General features: G+C 37.5%; 1 long non-coding RNA gene across 1 annotated transcript; it reads left to right on the top strand.

Annotated features, from left to right (window-relative positions):
• Nucleotides 1-1,732: 1,732 nt before the first annotated feature.
• LOC108582440 lies at nucleotides 1,733-13,384 on the top strand. Its single transcript, XR_001895944.3, has 2 exons — nucleotides 1,733-4,086; nucleotides 13,227-13,384. It is a non-coding gene; the product is annotated as an uncharacterized LOC108582440 (long non-coding RNA).
• Nucleotides 13,385-15,091: the final 1,707 nt, after the last annotated feature.

The following is a 15,091-nucleotide window of genomic DNA, read 5'->3' as shown; positions in this document are numbered from 1 at the left end:
GTGGCAAGAGTTCAAGCCAGTCTTATGTAGGTTGTATGGCAGCTGATACCCTTGAGCTTCCCATTCTTCCCCCTTCAGTAGGAAGCCCCTCTTCCCTCACATGCGTTGCGACAGATGGGTATAAACGCTGCTCTCCCCACCTTCCAGTGAAAATGGCCCCTAGTTTGCAAGGAGGATTCAAGTGAGATTTATTTCATCTCAGTGAACACTACTTGCTACCTAGATTTCTTCTTCATCTGTGAGTGCTTTCTTTTATTTATTTTTTTGAGACGGAGTTTCACTCTTGTTGCCCAGGCTGGAGTGCAGTGGTGCAATCTTGGCTTACTGAAACCCCTGCCTCAACCTCTGAGCAGCTGGGATTACAGGTGCGCGCCACCACGCCTGGCTAATTTTTTGTGTTTTTAGTAGAGATGGGATTTCACCATGTTGGCCAGGCTGGTTTCGACCTCCCGACTTCAGGTGATCCACCTGCCTTGGCCTCCCAAAGTGCTGGGATTATAGGCGTGAGTCACCGCGCCCAGCCAAGTGCTTTTTCCTTACAAAAATAATACATGTAATAAGAAAATTTTAGTATAAAAATTTATAAAGTCAGTGAATTAAGATATACATATAAGAATAAACACAATGCTAGTTACTTTATCACTGTACTTTAGGGTTCTTTGTTTGGAAGCAACCGAAATCTACTCTGGGTAACTTGGAAAAATTATTTCTTTGAAAAAATTTTAAGGAATCAGATCTGCATGTAGGGGACATGAAGGAATGCCCGTTGAGGCATTAATGCATATTTATTCCCTAAGGAAGAATTGAAGTGAAGGTTAGAGAGTGAGGTAAGGATCTTTGGAAAGGACAAGAATCAGAGTACTTCTGGACTTTATGGTAGCAGGAACCCAGGGAATATCTTTAGGGCTCTGACACAAGCATACATCAGTTTTTACCCTTTTCAGACTCCCAGAAAAGTGTCAGCTTTGCTTAGCTTGGGTCATGAGTCTGCCTCTTGGTCAGGGCAGCTTCATTAACAAAGGGTAGACCTGGATTCTAGGCAAGACACATTTCCATTACCAGAAGCTGAGAGAATGGATTTGTGAAACAAAACTTTAGGTGTTCACTATAATTTTTCACATGTTGGTATGTCATGGACAGTCATTTATGGCAGCACGTACAGATCTAACCTTCTAAAAAGTGCAGAAATTTCTTGGCCTGGATGTCAAAACCTTTCTTTCCTATTTTAGTTTGAGTGTTAATGGACAAACAATAATTGTATATATTCATGGGGTACAATGTGATATTTTGAAACACATATGTATCAACTGTAAAAGGATCATGTCAGGTTAATTAGCATACTCATCACTTCTAATATTTATCATTTCTTTGTGATAAAAATATTTTAAATTCTCTCTTTTAGCTAGTTTGAAACATACAATACATTATTATTAACTATGGCCACTTTGCTGTTCAATAAAACACCAGAACTTGTTCCTTTTGTCTAACTGAAGCTTTGTACCCATTGACCAATGTCTCCCTTCTCCCCCACCCCACCTCTCCTCCATCTGCCTTCTCCTTAACTTCCGGTAGCCACCATTCCACTTTCTCCTTTTATGAGTTCAACTGTTTTAGATTCCACATGTAAGGGAGATCATATGGCATTTGTCTCTCTGTGCTTGGCTTATTTCACTTAACATAATGCCCTCTAGGTTCATCCATGTTGTTGCAAATGACAGAATTTCCTGTTTTTCTAAAGCCTGAATAGTATTCCATTGGGTATACATACACCACATTTTAAAAATTCATTAATTTATTGACAGACACTTAGGCTGTTTCCCTATCTGGGCTGTTGTGAGTAATGCAGCAGTGAACATGGGAATGTGCACATCAAACTATTTCAATTCCTTTGGGTATATACTCAGTAATAGGATTGTCGGATCATATGGTAATTCTATGTTTAGTTTCTTAAGGAAAACCTTTCTGAACAGGGACCATTATCTTGGACCTTCTTCACATACGATCAGACTAGGTGGTATTAAACTACAGGACTTTTAGTTAGCCCTTTGTTTTCACATGCTTTGCTGACCTCAGAACCTCCATCCCAGCCCACACTGCTTAAACAGCATGGAAAATTAATCCTATTCTGACATTCTGATTCGGAGCCAACCTCTTGGAATAAAAATCAGTTTGCATCTGGCGGCAGGGACTGTCGATTTTAAATTCCAGGTAGAGTTACAGAGAACTCTATTAGCAAACTTGCAGCAGCTGGCTATTTCCATAATAATAGCTCTCATTTATTAAGCCCCTATAGTCTGCTTGGTACATTACCTACTTTATCTCTACTCCTTATTGCAACTCTAGGAGTGAGGTGCTGCTAGCTGTTAGGGACTCAGAAATTGAGACACAGCAAATGTTAACCACTTGGCCAAGGTCACAGAAAAGCTACATTGGGATTTGAAATCAGGTTCATTTGACCCTAAACCCTTGGCTGTTCCCATGCTGCCATGCAGCTGCTCTTAACCTACACTCAACAGCTCTACCCACGCCTCTTTCTCCAGCTTCCTCTTGTGTTTGTATAGATACCTACCTCCAGCCATACACTGGAAACTTTGAAACTACAGATTGTTTTCCAATTATCATCATGTACCCCATCATTGTGCTTTACACAAAGCAGATGTTCTTTTTCTCTCACGGTCTGTCATATTCTCTCTCTGTACACACTCTCACCTGTGCACTCATATATGTGCATACACACCTATCTATGGGGATAGTGAGTTGTTTCAGATGATATAAATGGTTGTTGAGTCTATTTTCTTATAGACGATTTCTAAGTTAAATACCCAGCAATACCCTTCATGTAGCAACTGCCTAAATAAAACTGTTGAAAACCTAAATGGCCCCCCTCTAAAAAGCACAGGGAATAAAAACTTTAAAATCTCTAGAGCAACATTAAATGCTCCCCTCAATAATTGACTCAACTTTGCTCAGGCTCAGAGGTAGACAAATGAGGCTAAATAGTCTTTCAAGATAAAAACTTATGAGTACAAAGTGGATTTCAAGAAGTCAGTAATAGTTGGCTTCTGGAAATTGTTTGAAATCGCTGTTTTGTTTTGTTTCTTGTAAGATACAAAGTTTGCAAAGGGAATGAAAAATCAGAATTGAGCAAATTTTGGGGGCAAAAATCAGACCCCAAATTACTGATAGTAAGAATAAGGGGATCTGGATGTGAGGGGGAAAAATTGGAAAGAGGGAGTCTGAATTATCCAACTTTTCTCCACTATCCATTAGAGTTTGTTGGTAAAGGTAGGCCTTTGATAAATCCTATAGAAATAATTCTGTATCATTAATCCAAAGGGCAATTGGTTGAATTACCTTTATCTAGTTTTCAGTTCATATATGTACTTATAAAATATATATTTTTAAAATCCTGCAAGTAAATGTGTGTTTTTCCTGAATTATTGGAATGAAGATACTTTCTCTTAATTTCTAAAGATAGCTCTCAAACTGTCCTATGTATAAGGATTAGCTGGATAATTTCTTCAAATTGCAGATTCCTAGGCCACCCCCAACCCTGCCAAAAATCTAAGTTACTTAGATTGTGGTTTAATCCTGGACTCTGCACTTTGAAAATAATCTTAGGTGATTCAGATACAGGATCCTAAATCTGTACTTCAATAAATATTGGTTTATGTAATAGTGCTAATGATGTGAATAATGAAATACCAGATACAAAGTACCTTTATAACAAATTAATGGCTTAAAATGTATTTTTCATCTTTATAATGTATGATTATTAGATGTACTACATTCTTGAATGTGTAGAAGGGAGCAGAAGTCTCAGTACCATGTGGTTATAGCTACCAGGGAGGAGTGTATGGAACTTAGAACATAGTTTGAATGGGTATGAAGAACCAATCAGAGTTGGGATGATCACACAGCTGTGGCCCACCTCACCTTAAAGGCAGAGAAGGGGGACTCCAGTTACAGTGTGTGTGTGTGTGTGTGTGTGCGCGCGCGCATCTTTTTTAATCTCTTTCACATTTGCACTCAATGTTGACATAGTAAAATGACTCTCAGAGTGTTGCTGGAAATACGTCTTCGCTGGTAGGTACTGCCTGAATCTATTTATTAATAAGTACACCTAGTTATAAGGAGGACATTTTTTGCCTTTGTGAAAGCAGCCACAAATTTATAGGCTACGGCTGAGAAACGATAGTGTTAAATGAACAAAATAAAAACTCAGAAATGAGATTTCAGGTTTATAAGATAAATAGCCCGCATTAGTCAGTTCTCACATTGCTACAAAGAAATACCCAAGACTGGGTAATTTATAAAGAAAAGAGGTTTACTTGGCTAATGGCTAATGGCTATATAGGAAGCATAGCAGCACATGCTTCTGGGGAGGAATCAGGGGGCTTTTACTCATGGCAGAAGGCGAAGTGGGAGCAGGCATCTTGCATGGCAGGAGCAGGACCAAGAGCAAGATGGGGGAGGTACTTCACACTTCTAACAACTAGGTCTCATGATAACTCACTCAGCATCACAAGAATAGCACTGAAGAGATGGCACTAACCCATTCATGAGAACTCTACCCCCATGATCCAATCACCTCCCACCAGACCCTACCTCCAACACTGGGGATTACAATTTGACATGAGATTTGATGGGGACACAGACCCAGACCACATCAGAGTCTGCATAGGAGAATCTTTCCTGCTTAGGAAGATGGTCAAACCTCATAGAGGTAGTTTCAAACCACAGGACAATTTCTATGTCTTCACAGAGAAGAAAGCACTGTTAATTCCTGTGAGTTTTATTAAACTTACAATGGATTGATTGACTTATGAAATCATAAGTAAAACCTCTTTATGTGTCCTTTTCAAAAGGAATCTCTAACTGGTGGAAATATTCCTTAACTTTAGCATAGTTTTAACAATAAAGTCACTGTAGACATAAATCACTACAAATCTAATCTAGCTTTCTAAGCTACTAATTGATTTTTTGAACTCTTCAGTTTTTTTAAAAAAATTTAATACTAATATACTGTGTAATTTAATGTAAAAAATTTTAAGTTAGTTAAAACAGATTCAGATTTAGTTTAAGGTATATAAAACCAATGAGCTATACAACAGAAATCAGTTGATCTGTTGATTCAGCATGGTTCAAACTAGTTTTAAACCAAAAAAATTAGTCCAACTCAAAGTGAAAAATGGACTCAAACCAGTTCCTTTTAACCTGCTTGGTTATTGTTTTACTTCCCACAACCTTTTCATCCAGTAACCTCGCCATAAATCTCACCATCATTAGAAGCTGCATTACCCCTAACATTTTCATTTCAGGCAACCCATTCTTGAGCCACCACAACTTACTCTTCCAGATGCTTCCTGTATTTTCTTAACTGTAACAGTTCTTGCCTCATTACCTTTGCTCCATAACTCCGTGCCTTTTTCACTATCCATCCTCCTGATGTCTCTATTTTCTGATTCACCCAAGTTAGATTCCATTGACAATGCATTGTAGCCACTTCCTTGAAAATACCTCAGCTTATTTCTTCTCACTCCCTTTCTGTGCACCATATTTGTAGAGCAAAACCAAACCATAGTCAAACCCAACTGTTCACTTTTTCCATGCCTCTCCTGGAGAAGCAGAACATTTGGGCTGGGGGTTGTGACGGGAGTGTGGTTGGAATCACAATATAGCCAACTAACTTCATTTGAACTCTATGACTAGAAACCGGAAAAGGCCATTGTCTGGCAATCCTGCTACAGTGCCTTCCTGAGTGTGGCAGGTTTACTGAATGGGCTTCTCTCCTTAGGAAAGCAGCAGGAAATATCTTCACTTTTCTCCAGCCACTGCTTTCCCATCCAGTGACTGGGAGTTTTCTCTCTCACTTGCTGATGGCATCACAAGCGTATTCCCTGCTTTCTGACCCCTTTCAGCCATAAACAGACATATCTCTGGTAAAAGGAAAAAAGTGTAGTCCAGTGTAAGTTACAACTTGACTTTATCATTTCATTCAAATTTTTTCCTACCCCTTAGCTCAGGATTGACCTATGTAAGGGAGAACAGCATCGTCTTTATCTTCAATACCTCTTCACCTTGTTCTTCCATTCCTCTTGTTCCTCCTGCCCTTACCCTCTTGTTATGTTGCTTCTGGCCTGTGGAGGATCAGGATTAGGAAAGAATGAACAAACTGAAAATGGAGAAAGACATTTTTACTTACCTAAGATTAATGCAAGTTCTCTCTTGCCTGTCAACTACTCTCCATCAGGGCAGGTATTCTAATACTGGCTATTCTGTGGAGGTCTTTAGTAATCCCTCTTCCCCCAGTAGAAGGAACCTCTACTCATTTAGAGTTAGCAAACTCATGTGACCCTCCACCTTATTTCTGCACCTCCCCTGCCACCACAAGAGGTACATCAACAGCCTTTTAAGTCTGTAGTTATAGTCCCCTCCACCTTAAAGGCAAATAATTCTTTGAGCAAATATGGTACAACAAATTTCAGATCCGATTTCCCTCTCTAGCAACCACTTGTATCTTAAACAGTACACATCTTTGGTCTGCTAAATCAACACATTTCAGGATGATTCCACTACTTTCTTGCTGTGTCATCATGAGCAGCTAGAAGCAGAAAGCAAACGCCTGCAGCTCTACATGGTTTGTTGTTTGTTATTTTGGAGACACTCTCTATTGGGTCTCTTGGGACTTTCTACAAAGTATACTTTCTACTGTCTATGGAAGGTAGTAAAAATAAATTATACAGAACTCCATTATTTTCTCTAAGTTCTCTTCCTAACAGTCCTCCTCCATGAATTCTTAGTCTTTCTTACATAAGCTGTGGAATGGGATGTTTACTGGGCCATTTTTCTACCCTTTGGTAGATCCTTCACAGAAGTATCTAGTAGACTCTTCAGTTTCTGTCAGGTTTTGGCCTCTAACTGAAATTCTGATGTAATAGGAAATATTCCATTCAACATCTTTTTATATCTGTAATTTATTTTCTTTCATCTTTGTGATGACTATTTTATGCCTTTTCTTTTCATTTCATACATTAATTTTCTTTCATTCCCTTTCAGCCATTGACTTTGTCTCACATTTTGTTGAAAGAATAAATACCATGGTAAGGAAACTAAACAGACAAATATAGCCACGTTTCTCTAGTTTCCTTTTTGTTACCAGGAAAAGATGTCCTTTTCAACTAGTGTTTACAGTGGAAACATTTCTAAAGTTATAAAACTGGAGGGAAAGAATTTGCAAAATTTGTTTTGAAAGACAAGAATTAGAGTCACAACACGGGAGAGGATAACCGGGTCATGAAACATGGTGCTATGGTTTGGATTTGGTTCCTTTGGCCCCACCACGTGTCATTGAAATCTGTTTCACAATGTTGGAGGTGGGGCCTAATGGGAGGGGTTTGGGTCATGAGGGCGGATCCCTCATGAGTAGATAAATGTCCTCCCCCGGGGCCGAGTGTGGGGGTGGTGAGTAAGTTCTCACTCTTAGTTCCCAAGATAGTTCCCTAGAGAGCTGGTTGTTAAAAAGAGCCTGGTACCTTTCCCTTCTCTCTTGCTTTCTCTCACCATGTGATCCCTGCACACACTGGCTGCTCTTCCCCGCTTGGCATGAGTGGAAAAAGTCTAAGGCCCTCACCAGATTAAGATGCTGGTGCCATGCTTCTTACACAGCCTGCAGAACCATAAGACAATAAACCTATTCTTTAAAAAAAAAAAATACCCACCCTCAGATGTTCCTTTGTAGCAACACAAGCAAATTATACCTGGCCACCAAAATTTAGAGGACCCAACAATTTAAATAAAACATTTAAAAAATACTCTTCTATTTTTATCAGATGAAATTACATATAGCCTTATTTGATTTATTTTTATAAACATTAACACAGGCATATGTTTATTGATATCAAAAAGTCCAGAAGGACTTTATCTGTTGTTATGCTTTGAGAGCACATAACAGAAATTCCCAACTCATCTAGTTGGTACAAAAAGGAAAATTTATTATCTCACATTCAAGACATGTTAAGTTGAGAATTTAATGTTATTTCATTGCTAATTCAATGACATCTTCGAAAACTCAGGTTCTTTCTTTGTTCTGTGAATATTGCTCTTTCCCTCAGTCTAGCTGCTTCTTTGTCACAGGAGAGTTATATCTGTCCAGATATCAAATTCAGACATGCTAATTTTGAGAGAAAGAAGAGTAAAGCTGCCTCTCAATAATCCCTCCTTCACATCTCATTGGTCATCCTCTAATCCAGTCACTGGTTGGAAGTATAGGATTACCATGATTTAATAGACTAATCAGGATTTGCCTCTTGGTTGGAGATGGGATCACTTTCTCTCAGGAGTAGAAATCTGGATTCTGTTAGCAAGGAAAGAGGGGCAAATGGAACTGCTGCAGGCTTTTAATGAATATCAGCAACAGTGTCAGACTCCCTCATTCCCTCCTCCATTCCTGCACATCATTCAGAAAATTTATTCTTTCAACAAATATTTATTGAGCATATACAGGTCAGTCAACCACTGTTCTAGGCATTGGGGGCACAGTAGTGAACTTTTCCATTTTTATTTCTTTTGGGGTTATTCCCATATGTCTAAATTATATGTTTATGGTGCAGCTTCTTGAAATATCAAAATTAGACAGTGTTCATTGACTTCCTGCCATGAATCATGAGGACATGAGGATTTAGCTGTTTTATATCACTACTCATCTCACCTACCTCTCTCCTATTTATATAATCCATCTATAAAACTTTAAAAAGGATTTTAAAACCTGTTTCATCTTTAATAAACCACAATCTACCTGTATTAGTCTGTTCTTACACTGCTGTGAATAAATTACCCAGTCTTGGGTAATTTATAAAGGAAAGAGGTTTAATTGACCCACAGTTCCACATGGTTGGGGACACCTCAGGAAACTTACAATCATAGTGGAAGGCAAAGGAGAAGCAGGCACCTCTTTACATGGTGGCAGGATGAAGTGAGTGCAAGCAGGGGAAATGCCAGATGCCTATAAAACCACCAGATTTTGTGAGAACTCACTATTATGAAAACAGCAAGAGGGAAACTACCCTCATGATCCAATTACCTCTGCCTGGTCCCACCCTTGAAATATGGGGATGATGGGAATTACAATTCGAGGTGGGATTTGGGTGGGGACACAGAGCCAAAGCGTATGAATACCCCTATCCTTCTTTCATCATTTAGCATTTTTTGAATGCCTATTAGCAGTTTGGCAGTAGGAACAAGATATCTCTGTCCTTTTTTCTTCTTAGGGAGTTCTCCAGTGCCATTTTCAGTTGTTTTTAATTTCCACCCATTTGGTACCTTGGAGGCTGGTGCTTCTCCGTTTCACACTGCTTCTTCCTCAGTCAAGGACATCCAAGGGTTAAAGACTTGACATTCCATCTCCTTTAGAACTCAGTAGCTGAAGGCAAATGGCAGAAATCTGCAGAAGGGCTTTCACTTTATAGACAGCATCTCTTGGCTCCCAAACTAATAAGACGAAATCATTATTCTCCTTCCACATATCCCCATTCTCTTTTTATTGTTCAACCTCAATCAGCTATATCTTTCTTTTAATATTGTAAATATTAAGAATATTTACATTTTATAGTTTTTCCTTTGATGTACCCTTGGTTCTAAAAGGTGAAAATCAATAAATCATAATATCATATTATGACTATGTAAATATTTTCTGTTGCAGAGTCAAACAGTGCATGCATATCATTTTTTTCTCCATGAATCAATATCACTCCAAAGAAATTGTTCCTGTCAGAGATTCTACTGTATTTTCTCTTTTTAAAATAAATCACCAGTTGTCTTTGTCATATTATCAAGTTATCCAAGCTTTAATAATGCTGTGTAATTCAGAGCTTTCCAACTACTGATGGTATCAGTAGTTGACACCTCAGCCTTGGGGTCAAGCAAACCCAAGGCTCATCTGGGGTATGAAGCCTCCTTTATTTAGCTCATCGTGCTAGACAAATATTGCCATTTTAAATTCATGCTGTGATGTAAGAAAGGTTGTGAGGTGCTAGAAATCTATCCATGTTCTCCCTTTTCTTCCCACAGAGATCTCAGAACCTGAGGTTGTACTCTGTTTCTATTGCCAAGTTGTCATCCCAGGACTTCCCCATTCTGCTCTCCTGGATTAGATTCATTTTCCTGGATCCCACATTTTACTCTTTCTGGGTTTACTCCCTTATTTTCCTAGGGTGCATCTTCAAATTATGTCCTAGAAAGTGTAGGGGGAGGTAGGAATTCTGAGTCCTCCATTTCTCTAAGTATCTTTATTTGTCTTTTGCACAGGATTGAGAGATTGGCTAAATATAGTCCTCTCAGTACTTTGACAGGATTGCTTAGTTTTCTAGCATTCAGTTGTTGATGAAACATTGGAGCCACTATAGTTATGATTATTGGTACATGACCGGAAAGCTTTTAGGATCCTTTGTTTATTCTTGGTCTTTTGAAATTTCATGATCATATGTTTATGGGGCTATTTTCATCTATTTCACTGGCACTCAAGGGCCCTATTCTAGCTTCTTTAGCTATAGAAAATTATCTTCTGTTTCTTTGAAATTTTTCTATCTATTTTCTCTATTCTGTCTTTCTAGAATTTTCATTAGACAGATGTTGGGTCTCCCACATAAAACTTTACTGTCATTTTTTCTTTTCTTTTTTATGTTTCTGACTCTTTATGTCTTTGTTCTATATTCTTAGAAGTTTCTTCAATTTACCTTCCAGACATGACTATTAAGACCCAACAGCAAAGGTCTCCTTACTGTAAAATTAGGGGTATCTAAGTATAACTGTTCATCCTAAAGCAGAACCTTCTAGTTGGCAAACCTCCACCATGCACACATAACTTCTACTCAGCCCTTTGATTGCCTCATTCTTAAGAGAGAACAGGTAACCAAGGATCAACGGTGTTTGTGGAAAGCTTGTAGCATGTAATGTGGATAAGCTAACTAAAATTTAATCAAGGTAAATAATCAGGAGAGGTAACTCCAAAGGAAAGAGATAATTTCAAGACCAAAAGACAACAAAAATTAAAACTACCCTTTGCAAGGATAGAGCCAGGGGCTGTTATTCTAAGCAAGCTAACACAGGGACAGAAAATCAAATGGTGCATGTTCTCGATTATACATGGGAGCTAAACATTGAGTACATATGGTCACAAAGAAGGGAATACAGACACCAGGGCCTCCCTGAGGGCGGAGGGTGGGAGAAGGGTGAGGACTGAGAAGCTACCTGTCTGGTACTATGCATGTCAGCTGGGTGGCAAAATAATCCATACACCAAACCCCTGTGGCATGCCATTTACTTATATAACAAATGTACATATGTACTCCTGAACCCAAAATAAAAGTTTAAAAAATTAAATAAAAACTAGAAATTTTTAGTTGAGTTATCTCTTAAGGAAATATCCTTTTATTTAGTTTTACCCAGATAAAAGTTACAGGATATCAGTTCATCACACACATTTTCAATGTAATCCCCTTTTTTGGTGCCACTTTTCAATCTTAAATTCACAGCCTCTTTGCTGTATGACTGGTTCCTTCTTTTCCTGGATACCATCGGAAACTAGCTGCCTCTATTAGTTTCTACTGGGTTTTGTTTCTTAAGAAAGTTTTGAAAACTCTTATCCACTGATATTTCCCACATCAATTTTCTTCATTATTAGGAAAAAATACCTTTATGTATTTTTTTGCCATCACCAGTAGAGATCTTTGAGCAAATTGCAAGATCTTAAACAATGGAACAAATTCTGATTTCAACTTTTTTGCCATTTTTAAAATTTCATTTACCTCTTGGTGTTGTACATACTCCCCTAAAGAAAGGTGGAGGTTACAGTGAGCCGAGATCGTGTTATAAGGTGGAGGTTACAGTGAGCCGAGATCGTGCCACTGGACTCCAGCCTGGGGAACAAGAGTGAAACTCTGTCTCAAAAAAACAAAAAACAGTGCCTGGTTATTAGGAATTATTAATTAAAGTATCATGATACCAAATGTACCACACTGCTAATAATCCCCAGCTGTGAGCTACATCCTAAATTATGAAGTTGATGTAGACCTTTTTTTATGCTGCTTACTCTGTCAATGTTGACAGTTAATATTTCAACTAATATCAAGCAAAACAACTCAGACTAACCTGGGTGATGAAAGGCTGCATTCAGCATCTACTTTATTACTAGGAAAATTATAAAGGAGAAGATTCATAAGAGGATTTTACATAAGAAATAAATATTCTTATATTGGGATGGTCTCATAGATTCCTGACAATAGGCCATAAGAGGATTAGATCAGTGACTATAAGTATTTTTTTGTGTGTACTTTCTAAACAATTTTGAAAACTTATTTTCAAAAAGTATCCCTTTCTATATTTTATGTATCTAAATTTTTTGTCATAAGGGTAAATAGATGTAAAAGATATTAATATTGACATATACAATTGTTATATGTTTTAAAATGTATTAAACATAATCTAAATGTCATATGAATTTATACCTATCATCATTCATTAAAAAAATAGGTGAGCAAGCACTATTTAGTAGAGTATTCTTATAGCATTTCCCACTCTGAATTTTATCCTAATGCAATATATATTTAGAATGGAAAGTAATTAATTGCCTTGAGTAATTCATGGAAAAATATATAAGATTAAACTGAAATTGACATATCAGTATACTTCCTGTAACTGTAAGGCTCTAAGGGTTAATTTTTTTCATTAATTTATCATTATGATTAGTAGCAGGTACTCAAAACAACATAAATATACATAAATTATAAAAAGTATCAAATACAAAATGTAAAAGTTTATTGGAAATAAATCCTTTAAGGAGATAGAAGCATTTTCTGATTAATTCACATTAGTATGAATATTTCTTATTTTCAAAAGAGCTCAGCACCTTTTCTGTTGTAGTTTTTAATTTTTATAGATGTAATCTATGATGGTTTACCTGTTATATAAATGAGAATAGTTTTATTACAATAATGCCCTTTATGTTTTAGAACTCCTTTTGAACTATATACCAAAAATCACATGATACATTTTGAAAAATTATTTTTAATAATCTAGAATCAGATAGCACAAATTTGCTTTTTCCATTTTTTTAAAGTATGATTAGGAAACTACCTGATATGCACATGAATTTGTTACTCAGTCTCTAAAGTCATTTACTTTCCCAACACTCACACACCAGCATTTTAAATTCATTTTGTGCCTTATAGGTTTTTACACCCTGAAGCAGTGCACCATATTAAGATACAGTGGGACCTGAGCTATTCTTCTATGAAGTGGAAGAGGGCAACTGTGAAAGAAATGGCTTGACTGTAAGATGTTCTCAGTCCAACCAATTTTAGGAAATAAAATATGTGAAGGCTGAGGATCCAAAGTGATTCCCTTCAAACCATCCTACCCCATGGGAACCCTATGTGAACTCTACCTAAGGTAACAGCAGTCCAGAACACAGATGAACTATAGGATTTCTGTTCCTTTCCAGTTTTTTATTTTACCGTTGATGCTTCCTTTCTCCTATAAAGGAAACAACAGCTTCAAAAAACTTTGAAGAGGGTCTCAAAGTGATTGGGGGAAAAAAATAAGTAAACTGCAGAATAGAAAGAGCTCTATGGTTAGGAAGTCCAGTAGGCAATAAGGAGAGACAAGACAAAAGAGAACCAAACAAAATCCATTGTTACAACCTGATTAGAAATAGAAACTTGAGGATTTAATTGATGAGAGGGGTCACAAAAGAAATATAAATGCAGATTGCCTTTTGTACCAAAACAGTTGGCTAACTTCCTATCTGAATCTTGAAGTCATAGTAAACTATCACTGAGTTGTTATAGTTTTTGGAAGATTTTGAGTAAAGGTAAGCTGACAGATGATGGCTCTAAGACGATGGCTTTCAATCTTTTAAATCACAGCAGAATAATAAAATTTACAGGCATATAACTGAAACAGGAGTTTCAGTTTTTGAAAAAATATAATATTTACTTTCATGCCGGACCCCCTGCTGGCTTTGATAGGGATGACACCAGGTTTGAGAGGCCAAAGAAGAGACCTGGAGCCAAAAAACAATACATAGGGTTTAACTGAGGGACTTACATCCAAGGCATTCCAGTGGTAGTGGGCTGAACAGAAGAAATGTTATCATTTGTAAGATGCATGCAGTTTGTGGATCAGGTTATTCTCAGATTACACTTAAGTTATTGCTATTAGGTGGGTCTACCATACACTTACCCTTACAATGTGGGGTGTTCTATAATATCTTGTCTCTCTCCTTCATTCTTCTTATGTATTAAAGACAATGCTCGTCAAGAATCACGAATTTATTTCACCATTCACCTAATAAGTAATGATTTTTCAATCTGAAAAACACTGCTGTAAGGTCTACTGAAAAACAACCATACATTTTTGTATTAAAATTTTATTTAAAAAAATTCCTGAAGAAAATCACACATACATTTGACTCATCTCTGCTCAGGAGAAATCAAGCTGCTCATACCCCAAGGACATAACCAGGATCCCTTTGGTGGCAACCCATCCCAACTGTAGGCATAGTGCCCAAGATGAAATAGCCTCTGGAATGCTACAGAATGACAATAAATAGGGGAAAAATCAGCCTAGTAGAGAATCAAAGTGCTCCTAGGCCAGCCTCTTAATTGATGCAAACCTTCTGTTCTGTGATGATAGTGAATAGGGGTGAAATGGGTGTGGAGGAGGCAGGCGGGCTGGGAAGAAGTGAGATTTAAGAGAATGGATGATGTAAGTGGAGAAAGAGTGTTCCTGGAGCTTCTTCACACAAACAATCTTCCCAATAGAGTGCTAGATTATCTATGCGCTCCACACATCTTATAACTGATGGTTGTCCTTGTTTACCCCCTCTCTCTAAGAAGAGAAATATGTGGAATTAAACAAGGCATCAAGTTCCTAAGAATGTGCTATTGCAATGCGCTCAAGCCAATGAGGGCAATGAGAGAACAAATACATCATTAGAGTGCAATCCAAGCAACACAAGTAAATGAACACAATAGAAGAAGTCTGTGAGAAGACTACTGAAGACAAGAAATGCTTTTTTTTAAAAAAAAGAGAA

Source organism: Papio anubis, chromosome 13 (genome assembly GCF_008728515.1).
Source record: "Papio anubis isolate 15944 chromosome 13, Panubis1.0, whole genome shotgun sequence".
NCBI lineage: Eukaryota > Metazoa > Chordata > Mammalia > Primates > Cercopithecidae > Papio > Papio anubis.
Note: the sequence above shows the minus strand (reverse complement) of the source record. Positions and strands in the feature narration are given on the sequence as shown.